The sequence below is a fragment of the Periplaneta americana genome, chromosome 4, assembly GCF_040183065.1.
Source record: "Periplaneta americana isolate PAMFEO1 chromosome 4, P.americana_PAMFEO1_priV1, whole genome shotgun sequence".
Lineage (NCBI taxonomy): Eukaryota > Metazoa > Arthropoda > Insecta > Blattodea > Blattidae > Periplaneta > Periplaneta americana.
In genome coordinates, this window is record NC_091120.1 from 181,926,757 (window position 1) to 181,941,026 (window position 14,270).

Consider the following 14,270-nt stretch of genomic DNA (forward strand, 5'->3'; position numbering starts at 1 on the left):
TTGTAACCGCAGTATACTGCTCAGTGTTTACATCAGAGGCATACTCCATCCTTTGCACGCCCCCTTCTCATACAGTCTATACCGCGTGCGTAGTAGACCTTGCGATTCTCGTGGCTATTCCACGAAGTCTAGTAATAACATATTGCACTATTCAGACGGGAACGCTTCATGTCTCGGTAAAGGGAAATCAACGGGTCGCCCTGTGCGTAAACAGTTAATCTCATATGGGCCAGTTTTGCGTTCGCGAATACTTAAACACCGGACTGTGAAACCGATGGATTGGTCGTATCGGGAATGATCACAAACTATCATGGCCTCCACGCTCTCCCAACTTAGCCTCTTGTGATCTTTTCGTGTGGGGGTATGTGAAGGATTAAGTGTTTGTGCCACCATTTTCGGCTGATCTGTCCGAATTCCGGGCTCGCAACATTAATGCCTTTGCTGAAATTGACAAACATGCTACATCGAGTATGGGTCAAACTTTATTACAGAGTTGATAGATAATAATTTTCTGTAAAAAGTGGTAGGCTACATTTTTTCTCTAAAATATAAATACATTGATATTTCTAAAAATATATTTAAATAGTTAATATTCGAATATTTTAATAAACCAAACACCAAATTAAGTAGACTGAAAAATACTTTCATAAAGCGTAAAAAATGAAAATGTCAGTTTTTTCATTTTGGTTCTTAATGACTCGCCTTAACAAAAACGGTTTTTGTTCGAGTTCATTTTTTACACATATGAGGAAGATATCATTAAAATATTATAAAATTACTCAACAAATGTAATATACGCCGAAGAAATTATGATACCACACCTAGTAGCATTGGACTCTAAACCTTTAACATATTCTCCTGTAGTCGACCTGGTTGGCGAGTTGGTATAGCGCTGGCCTTCTATGTCCAAGGTTGCGGGTTCGATCCCGGACCAGGTCGATGGCCTTTAAGTGTGCTTAAATGCGACAGGTTCATGTCAGTAGATTTACTGGCATGTAAAAGAACTCCTGCGGGACAAAATTCCGGCACATCCGGCGACGCTGATATAACCTCTGCAGTTGCGAGCGTCGTTAAATAAAACATAACATTTTTATTCTCCTGTAAAATTTTGTCTGTGTGGCTTAGGACTGCATCATTCTCACCCCCTTCAATTTTCAGTGAAGGCAATTGACAGTAACTTAGTGACCAGTGATACTGTGTGTTTCAAGTATAGCCCAATTGTTTCAGTTGAGATGTAAGGAATATTAATTTCCATAAGACTAGTGACCGTAATATAATTATGGTTATTGATAAAATTGTATGCATGAATTACGTATACTGTTTGTCCACAATCGACAAGAGCTTCAATTCTGAAAACTTTCGTAGATTGTTTATTGTATCTACAAAAAGATTAATTTTTGGTCCTACAGAATTCATCTGTTATGGTAAAAATTTGTCTCCTCTAATAAATAACAAATGTTTATTGTATGCTTCAACTCAGGCCTAAGTTAAAATGCAAATTACCTAAGATTAATTTATTTAAGTACAATTGATGCAAAATGAAATAAATAGGTAAAAGAATATGATCTATTTCAATGTTGATACTAGAATGCAATTACAACAATTAATTATTAATTAATAGCGTAAGAATATTAAACAGGACAAAACCTCTTTTCCTACTATGCCAAATTAATAATGCCACAGCACACGGACGAGGAGGAACAGGGGTTCCAACAAGACGGAGTCCCTCCACATTGGCATAAGGAAGTCCGGAGATACCTAAATAAACACCTACCAGGTCTATGGATTGGTCGTGCAACGGATGCAGACAGCAACTTTTGCACATGGCCACACCGTTCACCGAGTTTCACAGTGTGTGATTTCTTTCTGTGAGGTTTCATCAAGGACAGTGTTTACATACCTCCATTTTCAGCGATGATGGCCGAATTGAGAAGGCGCATTAACACAGCAATCAGGAACAGCAAGACTTGCTTGAGAGCGTTTGACAAAAAATGGAATCACTGCCTGGACGTCTGCCGTATTACTTGTGGGGCGCACATCGAGTGCATCTAAGTTCAGTATAAAACTTCAAACTTCCCTCTTTCAAATGGTGGTAAGATTATGTATTTATGTTCAACACTGGTGAAAATACAGCCGTCTGAAATCGTCTAATAATTTGTAACCACGGTGTATAAAATCTGATTTAGGGCTTTTTTTTTTTTTTTTTTTTTTTTTAGAATATTTGTGAAGCATCATGCCTTATTTGAGGGGATTTTATGATAATTTACAGGTCCTCAAAATCCTAACACTATTGAGGACATTATTTATAGGTATTTCTCTTTTTTCTTTTTCGTGAAAACCCAATTATCAGGCTCCGTATTTCTACTACCTATAAACTGGAATCAGGTTGCCTGATTCGAAGTATATGTGACGTCACAGCGCAGGTACATGTATGTTCGTGTACAAAATAGTTACGCATCCTCTGCCCTCTTCCTCTAGAAAGTCAAAACCTGGACGCAGTCATATTGGGTAGTCTTATCGATCACTCTTCTTATACCGTAGTCGTATTACGTATTTAAATAACTACATTTTTGTGACTGACTGTAGGTTCATTGCAGAGGTAAAATGCCTTAAGTAAGACGCTCAAGCGTGTAATATTGTAGAGCATAGTTGAGGATATTTGAACTAATATTTTCACTGTCAACATAGACAACATTACATATAAATTGTGTAAAATAAACGTAAAAATTACTAAAACAGTGCACTGGAAGACACTGCAATACCAAAAGTCACAGGAAGTCTGTTGAACGTAATCTATAAGAACCAGTACCACCAAAATCTGAAACTTATGAAGATAATAACTCGACGTTTATCATGGATTTGTGTAGCCCATCATGATGTTCAATGCCAACATCCCAATTAATAGATTAAATAATCTACATTTTGGGAATTTCTAGAAATGTATATAGAAAATTAGTTGGTTTTCAGTGATGAACGATATGCAATATCCTAATGAAACACGAAAAAATATCAGACCGTAGGAATATCTTGTACTACAATGCACCAATGACGTCATGTGCTATTGAAAGAATTTCTTGCAGTATAAAATCATTTCAAGTTACATCCGCATATGTTCAAGTTCCGTAACTTACGAATGCACGTTATTATTCACTGCAAAGATCACGACGAAAATGAACATCACGGCTCCAGCATGTGTTTACTAGCATAGCTTGAGAATGTCGGTAGTTGACTGTACTCCACGAACACGCAGCGACGACCTGTTTGTTTCTATCCTTAACCGTTGCATTACCTGTGTTCGGCGTACTATATACCCAATTCACCTTTAACTTCAGTCTTTAGGTAGCTGGAATACGAAGCCTATTAATTATACACGCAGTTGAGGGAAGGATTCGACATTCGGTCATTAACAGTGCCCTTGTAAGATTTGCTAAGTAATCGCAAGGCAGTTTGATGCACATCCTTGACCTCATTTCTACTACTTTATCATTCGCTACACATTCGGAGTACTATAATATTTTCTTAACAGACCACGATAAGGCATGACCTTGCGCAGCATCATCAATATTGCACTATCTTCCATACATTCAAACAGAAGCCGGCCAAATGCAGATAATTCCAATAGATACAGCCTAAACGTAAATAAAAGATATTTTAGCCTGTTATATTAGGAAGGAACATCTGGTGTTGATTAATATGGCTCTTATTAGTTCGTTTACAATTCTCTATTACTTTCCTTGGTTATATCTGTCTAATATTATGGAGTAAATTAAGGCGTACAGATCTACAACTTCTGTATGATATTCTAAGTGTCTTAACGTGGCGACGTATTGTATCTTTTGAAGCACTAAGTTCTTCTGATAACCTATGAGTAGGTCTACTATTTTGTGAATTTTCTCACAAAACTACACTAGTGGCCATTATTCTGGAAACTTTTTTTGTTTGTATTGAATTGTTATAACATCTGTTTTTATTCACACATTAATACAATTTAAAATGTTATTCGTGACTGAAAGCATCAAACGAACATTGTCTATTCCATTTTTATAGAAAATACATGACTTTATATCATAATATCTATGAGAAAACATTAGCAGTTAGAAACACTTTCGTGTTATTTTTTCATTCACTCTGTAAACAGTTGGTACTTTGTGGGATAACCTTTATTTTTAGTGACAGCATCATTTCTGCAGGACATTGAGTCCACTAGACGTTTCAGTTCTTCCTTGCTGATGATCCGAAACCAGCTGTGGATAGTGGCATCAATGAATTGAGTTTTGCTGCTGGATTTTTTTTTAGACACCAAATTTTTTAACCTTGGCCATAAGTTTTCAATTGGATTAAGGTAAGGACTATTCCCAGGCCAAATTTAACACCTTGACGTTTTTCTGTTGAAACCATTGCATAACACTCTTGGCAGTATGGCATGGATCACCATCTTGTTGAAATACAAAGTCATCACAATTTGAGTGTAAATCAGCAATGGATAATATCAATTTCACTTCCAGCATGTCTTTTCCGCATTTTTCCCCATTCAAGTTCCCTTGAAAAATCTGAAGTCTTCCTACTCCATTCCTGGACATGCATCCCCAGATCATGACAGCAACAGGATGTTTCATGGTTGCGATGAGGCATTCAGGATTCAAAGCTTCTCCATTTCGTTGACGAACGTATTTGGTTCCGTCACTTCCAAATATAGAAATTCTTGTTTCATCGCTCCATATCACTTTCGCACAGTAATCACTGGTCCATGATTGATGATTTTTGCACCTTTTACACGATTTTCTCGTTGTCTTTTGTTGAGAAATGACTTTTTCTGAGTGCTCTTGCTTTCAGTTCCTTCGAAGAGTTCTCTCAGAAATATTACATCCACTGCTGTGTAGAACTTCCTGTACCTCTTTATAATATTTATTTCCATCTTTCAATGCCAAACGACAAATTTTCCTCACATCTCATGGACTTACTTTAGGTTCTCTACCAGTCCTAGGTACTGTTTTACAAGATTTTGTGGAATTCAACCTCTGTCATACCTTCTGGACGCCAGGCACTGCAGCACCATTACCAAGCTTCCTTGCAATTTCCTTGAATGTGTAGCCTTCTTCTCGAAGTGTGACTACCCTACTTCGATTAGAAGGTGTTCAGTACTTTCGTGGAGTCATTGTGATAAAATTATTATCAATAAAGTTTGTGGTAAAGCAATCAGGTGATAACCGAACGAAATTGTGTCAGACTAATGATAGAAACACACTAATAATGCCCATATTTTATGAAACAGTGCTCAACAATGCTCCTAATGATAAAAAATAATCTTGAAATCAACAGTGGACCAATTTTTATTACAGTAAATAATGGGAAATTATAATGAAATCAGAAATTAATATTTAGATCTTAAAGGATAAGAATATAATTCCCCACATAATGACTATTTATTGTTAAAATATTAAGAATTTAGTATAATATCTTTATTAGAACTCCATAACTGACGAATCAGTCATGAGTAATATTTTAAATTGTATAAATCTGTGAATAAACACAGATGATATAATAATTTACTACAAAAACAAAAAGTTTCCAGAATTATGGCCACCAGTGTATGTGTGTATTCTCAATATTCCATACCTTAGTTCTTCTAGAACAGTGCTTCCCAAACGTTTTGAAGGCGGGACCCACTTTTGAGCGATACATTTGTTTGCGATCTCCCACTACCGTACCGGCACTTAACTACATTCGAAAAATACGAATCTTTGTAAAATCGAAAATAACTATAATTTTACTCAAACCCAGCGAAAACCACAACTCTTAAAAGTATCGGTAGCTGCAACACCAAATATCAGCATATGCAAACCTATTTTGCAATTCTCTTTGGATTATTAGACTAGCCTACCTTGCTGAAATGTTTTTCGAACATGTAAACACTTTGAATCCCCGCTTGCAAGGCCAAGATGTTAACATAATAAGAGCCAGGGATAAAATAGACAGATTAGCAAGGAAATTATATTCCTGGTCGACATCACTTGACAAAAAAGAAATTTAATACATTCTAGTGCATTAAAAAACTCATGGAAAATTTAGCTATGTACCGTATGATACGAAAAGTACTGAGTTTGTTTTTGTGGATATATAATTAAGTTTGCACAATTTTAAACAACAGCTCTTTGAGTATTTTCTAGAAAGAAACACAAAACAACTTATTATGACAGTCAGAGTTGGATAATGAATTCGTTTTTAGACAGTTGAGTTCAACTGGCTTTAATTCGAAAAAAAAAAAATAGCGTTAAGAAAAGACTCATTGAAATATAATGAACTCATAGAACTTTTAAACTATACTTTTTTCGCAGAGTGTAGATCAGTTTTGGGTCAAAAGAAGGCAATAATACCTCGAGCTTGAGAAAGAAGCTATTAAATTTTTTGTACTAGTCCTATTTTCAAATTCGTATCTACACAACATAAGCTTCTAGTATATGATTATTACAAAAACGGAGAAATTGAAAATAATAACAGTTTCTGAATGTAGAGTTCAGATTTGAGAAGCTACTTTTTCAAAAACAGGCGCAATTATCGCATTAATAAATTACTTTTACTTTATAACTACTGAAATATATTTTATTTTCATGTTCAATCTTGTTTATTTTTCTAAATGGAACATATATTTATGTTAATAAAGCCATTTCTTTTCTTTTTTTTTTTTGTTTATTTTGTAAATCATCTCACGACCTACCTCACCAGTTCACATGATCCCTCAGGTGGTCGCGATCCCCACTTTGGGAACCACTGTTCTACAATGTAGCAAATATTTAATGTCTTCTTCTCCGTTATTCAAACGTTGGAACCATCGTTGTGCTACACCCTCACTAATGACACCTTCACCCTCAACATTGCATGTTTTTTTTAGCCACGGCGTAAGCTTTATAACCTTTTTTGTGGTAGTGCTTTAGAAAGACTCTAATTTGAAACTTTATCACCTCAACTTTATATTCCTTGTATTAATAATTGACTATTGTCACATTCTCACAAAATTAAATAATAACCATGGCGTGCCGTAAGTTGGATTGCCCGTTTAAAAGAAAATCATTAAAATCTGACAAAACACCAAACTTAAAAAAAAAAAACTTTATTACTTATGAGTAGGGTTAGGATTTTGATGACCTATAAATCATGAAAAAATGTCCTAAAAACAATACATTTATCAACTAAAAATCTTTAAAAAATGCCCTAAAATTGATCTTACATAATCGGCTTAGTAGGGGTATTAACATTTACACTAGTAATTAAATTAAATTCTAGTACCAACATTCAAGTTTATTAATTTTATATAATTTTTCTAAGTAGTACACTTTAATTATTTCACCTGATGTAGTTCCACGTAGTCCACCACAGGGTCACTCATATCCGGAACTAGCAGGTACAGAGGAGGGTGGTTGGACTGATCCATTATATGAGGTGTACTACGTTAAAATGACAATATTTGTGTAGAAAAACGATTAAAATAATATACAAAATAATGGATATTAATGAAAAAATATGTAGAGAAAATACCAAAGGAAATAAATCATATTTTTCATTAATAATGGGGATTTATGGCCAAAATTAAATGAAAATACCCCAAAAATGATCGAATAAAACAAAAAATGCTCTTATGAGCTGTAAGAGGTAAAAAAGCAAAAAAAAAAAAGCCCTAACAAATATGTTTTAAAACACTCCGTTTATCACACAACATATAAATACTAAAGCAGCAATTTTTCTGGCTTACTAGAGAAAAGATGCAATTTCATCAAAATCCTAGTCCTACTTATGAGTAATTATATTCATTTCATTCAAAGTGTTCTGCCCAAGGTCAGGTTTTCACTGCAAACTCAGCAGCCTCCAATCTTTCCTATTTTCTGCCTTCCTCTTAGTCTCCGCATATGATTCATGTATCATAACGTCGTCTATCATCTGATATCTTCTTCTGCCCCGAACTCCACTCCCGTTCACCATTCCTTTCAGCGCATCCTTCAGAAGGCAGTTTCTACTCAACCAGTGACCCAACCAATTCATTTTTCTCTTCCTGATCAGTTTCAGCATCATTCTTTCTTCATCCACTGTTTCCAACACAACTCCCTTTCTTATTCTGTCTGTCCATTTCGCACATTCTATTCTTCTCCATATCTACATCTCAAGTGCTTCTAGTCGCTTCTCTTCACTTCGTCGTAATGTTCATGTTTCTACCCCATACAATGCCACAACCACACAAAGCACTTCACTAGTCTCTTCTTTTGTTCTTTTTCCAAAGGTCCACAGAAAATGCTTCTTTTTCTATTAAAAGCTTCCTTTGCAATTGCTATCCTCCTTTTGATTTCCTGGCAGCATCTCCTGTTACTGCTTATAGTACATCACAAGTATCTGAAGCTGTCCAATTGTTCTACTGCCTCATTTAAAATTCGCAAGTTTATATTCTTTCTTTTTCTTCAGATAACATTGCTGTCTTGTTTCCATTTGTATTCATCCTATACTGATCACAGCTGTCATTCAGATCCAATAACACACCTCAGTATTATCTCCTCTTCTGCTAACAACGCCATATCAGCAGCAAATCTTATACACTTTCTTCTTCCTCTTACCATCTCCCCTCCCATGTTCTGAAAACAGTTTCACTAAATCTTCCGAGTAGATACTGAACAGAGTAGGTGATAAAGGGCATCCTTGTCGCACTCCTATCTCTATTAAGCTTCTCTTCTCTTTCTAATCCACTCTGTCAAATTCTTTTTCCAGCTCCACAAATACTACATATACGTCTGTAGGGACCTGTGAAATTCGCATTTGTGATAACGTGAATTTTTACGCAAATGTTACCATTATTCTAATAAGGGATGTACTTCACCTCGAACGTTGAGAACCACACAAAAACATGCTTAGAATATCAATCGCTCCTCACGAAAAGAGTGGTATGAGTCATTCCGATACAAAACTGTGCGTTTTACCACAATATACATTTGAATGATTACCTATTCAAGATCTAGGACAGGGACCGTCAAGTGACTACACTCTCGTGCGTACGTACAAACCCTCAAGCCCTGACTTACGGCTGCGGGCAAGGGTAGCTGCTTCCACAGTGGCGGAGCTAAGAACTTGTATGTGAACCAAATTTGTGATAAGAATGTAAATTAATTTCAGCTTTTAATTGAACACACTTTCACTGTTAATTGCACTATACTGAAAAACAGTACTCTATACAATTTAGTACAGTTAACTATATACGAAATAAATTTTTGCATGTTTGCACAATAATGAAACAAAACAAAATATACACTTTTATACAGATTAATATACTGTTTGTCTTCTTCTCATTGCTATACAATTAAATTAACAAAATAAAACAACAGTACAAACGTTGTCATTCAAACACAATTCTCTAATAATAGTACTTTTTCTTAAACATCAGAGATCCGCTGCGATTTTTGCAGTTTTCTGTTAGTAAGCAGCTATTTAATTCTCGGAGCTATTGTTTTAGTACCAGCCAATCGCAAACATGCTTTCAATTGTTCATCACTTAGTTGTTTCTGTGACGTGACTTTGTAAACTTCATTAAACAAAACAGTGTTTCGCATACGTAGGTTGTCCCGAACATTTACAACGTTCTTGCAGCAAGATTGTACTGTTTAGGAAACCTTTCTCGTGGAAAACAAGTATATAAATGGTTAATACTTTTTGTTTTGATACTTATCCTTTAGCTCAATATCGCTTTGTAAATCAAGTATTTCTAATTGTAGTTCAGCAGGAATATCCAGGACACTCACTGAAAAAGATATTGCAAATATCTTAAATTGTTGTTCAAGATCTCTAATATCCTCAAATCTACGTTCGAAACTTCGCACAATTGTTGCATTATTCTTATATATTCTTTCATGTCCAAGGCTTCTAACAGGTTTCCCTTGTACATCCATAAATAAGGCAGTTTCATTTCTAAGTGCGAGAAAACGTTCCAGAATTTTTCGACTTCACCACCTTATCTCGGTATGGTAGAGTAAATCCCCCATACTGTTAATACCATCAAGCAGTGCCCTGAAGTCCCTGTGATTGAGTCCTTTAGACCTTATGAAATTAATTGTTCGCATAACAACATCCATTACATTGCTAAGGTTCATGTTTTAGCACATAAATATTCCTGGTGCAAAATGCAGTGAACCGGTGGCCCCAAGCGACCTCGATAGGTTCCACCACTGATAGACTGCAGTGTACAAGTGTACTGCCCGCAGTGGAAGCCGTAAGCAGGCCTGTACGCCATCTCGCGATCTTGACTCGACTTGGCAGAGCCTGATCTAGGAGAAGAACTTTGATAACGCAAAGAAGCAAAATATCAATATAATAGGATGAAAAACACACATCAGAGACGTTTCGATCAAATTACTTTACATTCGTAACAACCCATTACTTAACGTTAGGCCTACAGTAAACTTAATTTTTTTCCTGAATTATTTTTAATTTCTTCGAAGATAGTAACTTAAATGGAGATTGAGTTACAGAATGTATATTCGTAATAATTTTATTTTTAGTTTACATTAAATGTAATGGAATTTTAACGGAAATAATTTTGTTTTATAAGAATGTACAGTAGTGGCAATAAAATCCGGACCGACGGAATAATCAAAGTCCCCGAAATGAGCCACTGCGCATGCCACGCCCGCATTCACAAGATAGCGAGTAATCTATTGAAACTGTTGTAGTTTCGACTGCTGACGTAGCCCATTTCGAAAGCCATTAGAGAATAGGCTGGTAAAATTCATGTTCTGGAAATAATAAGTTAATTAAGTAGTAAAAATCGTTGCAATCGAAAAGTATTAGAAATAAATTTGAATAAGGAACAAAAAAAAAGTATCCTTCCCAGGCAGGATTCGAACCACGAAAGTCTTAGTTACCAGTCAATCGTGCTCTGGAGTGAACAAGGCTCTGAAGTCAGCTACAAGGGTCGGTCCGGTTTTTTTGCCACTACTGTACATTCTTTACTATTTACATTTGTAATAAATTTAGAGTTAAAAAGGTTGTAGAATAATAATAAATGTTTAAAACAAAATTTGCGTAATAAATTAATTGAATACTTTACGTTTTGGTGTATAGTAATTTGATCGAAACATATCTGATGATACGTTTTAGTTTACATTCTCCTCTCGCAAGTCTTTCGGAGTGGATGACTGCAGTTACACTCACATCCATTGCGGAGCAACAACCTCAAGGAGCACTGCTGCTGTTCGCAGTGTTACAACACATTAAAATTCATATTCTCTAAATTATTGGACGTATCAAAAATCGTATTTGACAAAACTTGTTCGCATTTAATTGATCTATTACATTTTATTAATGTATTAGGTTCCTTTCCACCCTGTATAAAACTCGGTACAATGAGTACATCCAATCTCTGTCAAAGAAAAGAACTTCGTCCTGTCGGACATAGAACCCGTATCTTCTGGATCTATGCTTAGAAACGCTACTGTTTGAATCGTAAGTCCCTAGAAATTGATTCATATTTGTCATTTGTTATTAGAAAAAACTGAGTTAGTAGTTGAGATCAATATTTCTTTATTAATTTATCACTTCTTACATTTACGAAATCTATATAAAATAATTGGTATTATTTGCATCCTAAACTTGTATAAAATTTGATTATTTATGTATAAACACTCAGAAAGTATTTACTGGCTGTGAAAAATTATCTGTATCATTTCCACGTCAATTTTACACAATTGTATATATAAAAATAAACAGACCTACTTATTTATTTTTTCTTTCATTGAATAAACTATTTTGGTTTATTGTCACAAGTCAAGTCTAGAAGTTCTCATAAAAAATAGGAATTTGGTTATTCACTATAGGCCTCATCTATTATCTGAAGCCATTAAAAAGGCACAACACTGATTTACTTCTTCCCTCTTCCGCCGCTGATCTACTTTCTCACTCTTCCGCCCATCTGCCGCCGCTGATCTACTTTCTCACTCTTCCGCCCATCTGCCGTCGCTGATCTACTTTCTTACTCTTCCGCCAATCTGCCGCCACTGATCTACTTTCTCACTCTTCCGCCCATCTGCCGCCGCTGATCTACTTTCTCACTCTTCCGCCCATCTGCCGCCACTGATCTACTTTCTCACTCTTCCGCCCATCTGCCGCCGCTGATTACTTTCTCACTCTTCCGCCAATCTGCCGCCACTGATCTACTTTCTCACTCTTCCGCCCATCTGCCGCCATTGATTTACTTTCTCACTCTTCCGCCCATCTGCCGCCACTGATCTACTTTCTCACTCTTCCGCACATCTGCCGCCGCTGATCTACTTTCTCACTCTTCCGCCCATCTGCGCCACTGATCTATTTTCTTACTCTTCCGCCGCTGATCTATTTTCTCGCTCTTCCGCCAATCTGCCGCCGCTGATCTACTTTCTCACTCTTCCGCCCATCTGCCGTCGCTGATCTACTTTCTTACTCTTCCGCCAATCTGCCGCCACTGATCTACTTTCTCACTCTTCCGCCCATCTGCCGCCGCTGATCTACTTTCTCACTCTTCCGCCCATCTGCCGCCACTGATCTACTTTCTCACTCTTCCGCCCATCTGCCGCCGCTGATCTACTTTCTCACTCTTCCGCCCATCTACCTCCGCTGATCTACTTTCTCACTCTTCCGCCAATCTGCCGCCACTGATCTACTTTCTCACTCTTCCGCCCATCTGCCGCCGCTGATCTACTTTCTCACTCTTCCGCCCATTTGCCGCAGCTGATCTACTTTCTCACTCTTCCGCCAATCTGCCGCCGCTGATCTACTTTCTCCCTCTTCTGCCCATCTGCCGCTGCTGCTTTACTTTCTCTCTCTCCTGCCCACCAGCAGCCGCTGCTCTACTTTCTCCCTCTTCTGCCCATCTGCCGCTGCTGCTTTACTTTCTCTCTCTCCTGCCCACCAGCAGCCGCTGCTCTACTTTCTTCCTCTTCTGCCCATCTGCCGCTGCTGCTTTACTTTCTCCCTCTTCTGCCCATCTGCCGCTGCTGCTTTACTTTCTCTCTCTCCTGCCCACCAGCAGCCGCTGCTTTAATTTCTCCCTCTTCTGCCCATCTGCCGCTGCTGCTTTACTTTCTCTCTCTCCTGCCCATCTGCTGCCGCTGCTCTACTTCCTCCTTCTTGCTCTTAACGTTCTCCTCTCTAAATTATCCTGCAAATTGAATATTATTTTAGTGCGAATTATTCAAACACACAATCGAATTCCGTTATAAATAGATACAAGTAACCTAAAGAAAATACAATGAATAGGATATAATATAGTAATAAATAGTTAAAATTTAAATTATGGTTTATTTAATAACGCTCACAACTGTCGAGGTTATGTCAGCGTCGCCGGTGTGCCGGAATTTTCTTCCGCAAGAATTCTTTTACATGCCAGTAAATCTACTGACATGAACCTGTCATTTAAGCACACTTAAATGCTATCGACCTGGGACGGGATCGAATCCTCAATCTCGGGCACACTAGGCCAGCACTACCGACTGTGCCACTCAGGCCGACAATAAATATTTCAGCGGCTATTAAGCTAACCATGCAATTAACTTACCTGTCGAGACGTGTTATACTATTATATGTACATTCCGCTGATGTAGCCTATCTGTTGTCCAGCAATAAAGGAGCCACTTGTTAAACTCGTTCTGATAATAATTCGTTGATGCATCTGTTGTCCAATAATAGCCATACAGTAGACAATTGTTAAACTCGTTCTGATAATAATTTGTTTGTGCATCTGTTGTCCAATAATAGCCATAAAGTAGACAATTGTTAAACTCGTTCTGATAATAATTTGTTTGTGCATCTGTTGTCCAATAATAGCCACAAAGTAGACAATTGTTAAACTCGTTCTGATAATAATTTGTTTATGCATCTGTTGTCAATTATAGTCATAAAGTAGACGATTGTTAAACTCGTTCTGATAATAATTTGTTTATGTATCTGTTGTCCAATAATAGCCATAAAGTAGACAATTGTTAAACTCGTTCTGATAATAATTCGTTCATGCATCTGTTCTCCAGTAGTAGCATACAGTAGACAATTGTTAAACTCGTTCTGATGATAATTCATTCATGCATCTGTTCTCCAATAGCAGCATACAGTAGACAATTGTTAAACTCGTTCTGATGATAATTCGTTCATGCATCTGTTCTCCAGTATAGCATACAGTAGACAATTGTTAAACTCGTTCTGATGATAATTCATTCATGCATCTGTTCTCCAGTACTAGCATACAGTAGACAATTGTTAAACTCGTTCTGATG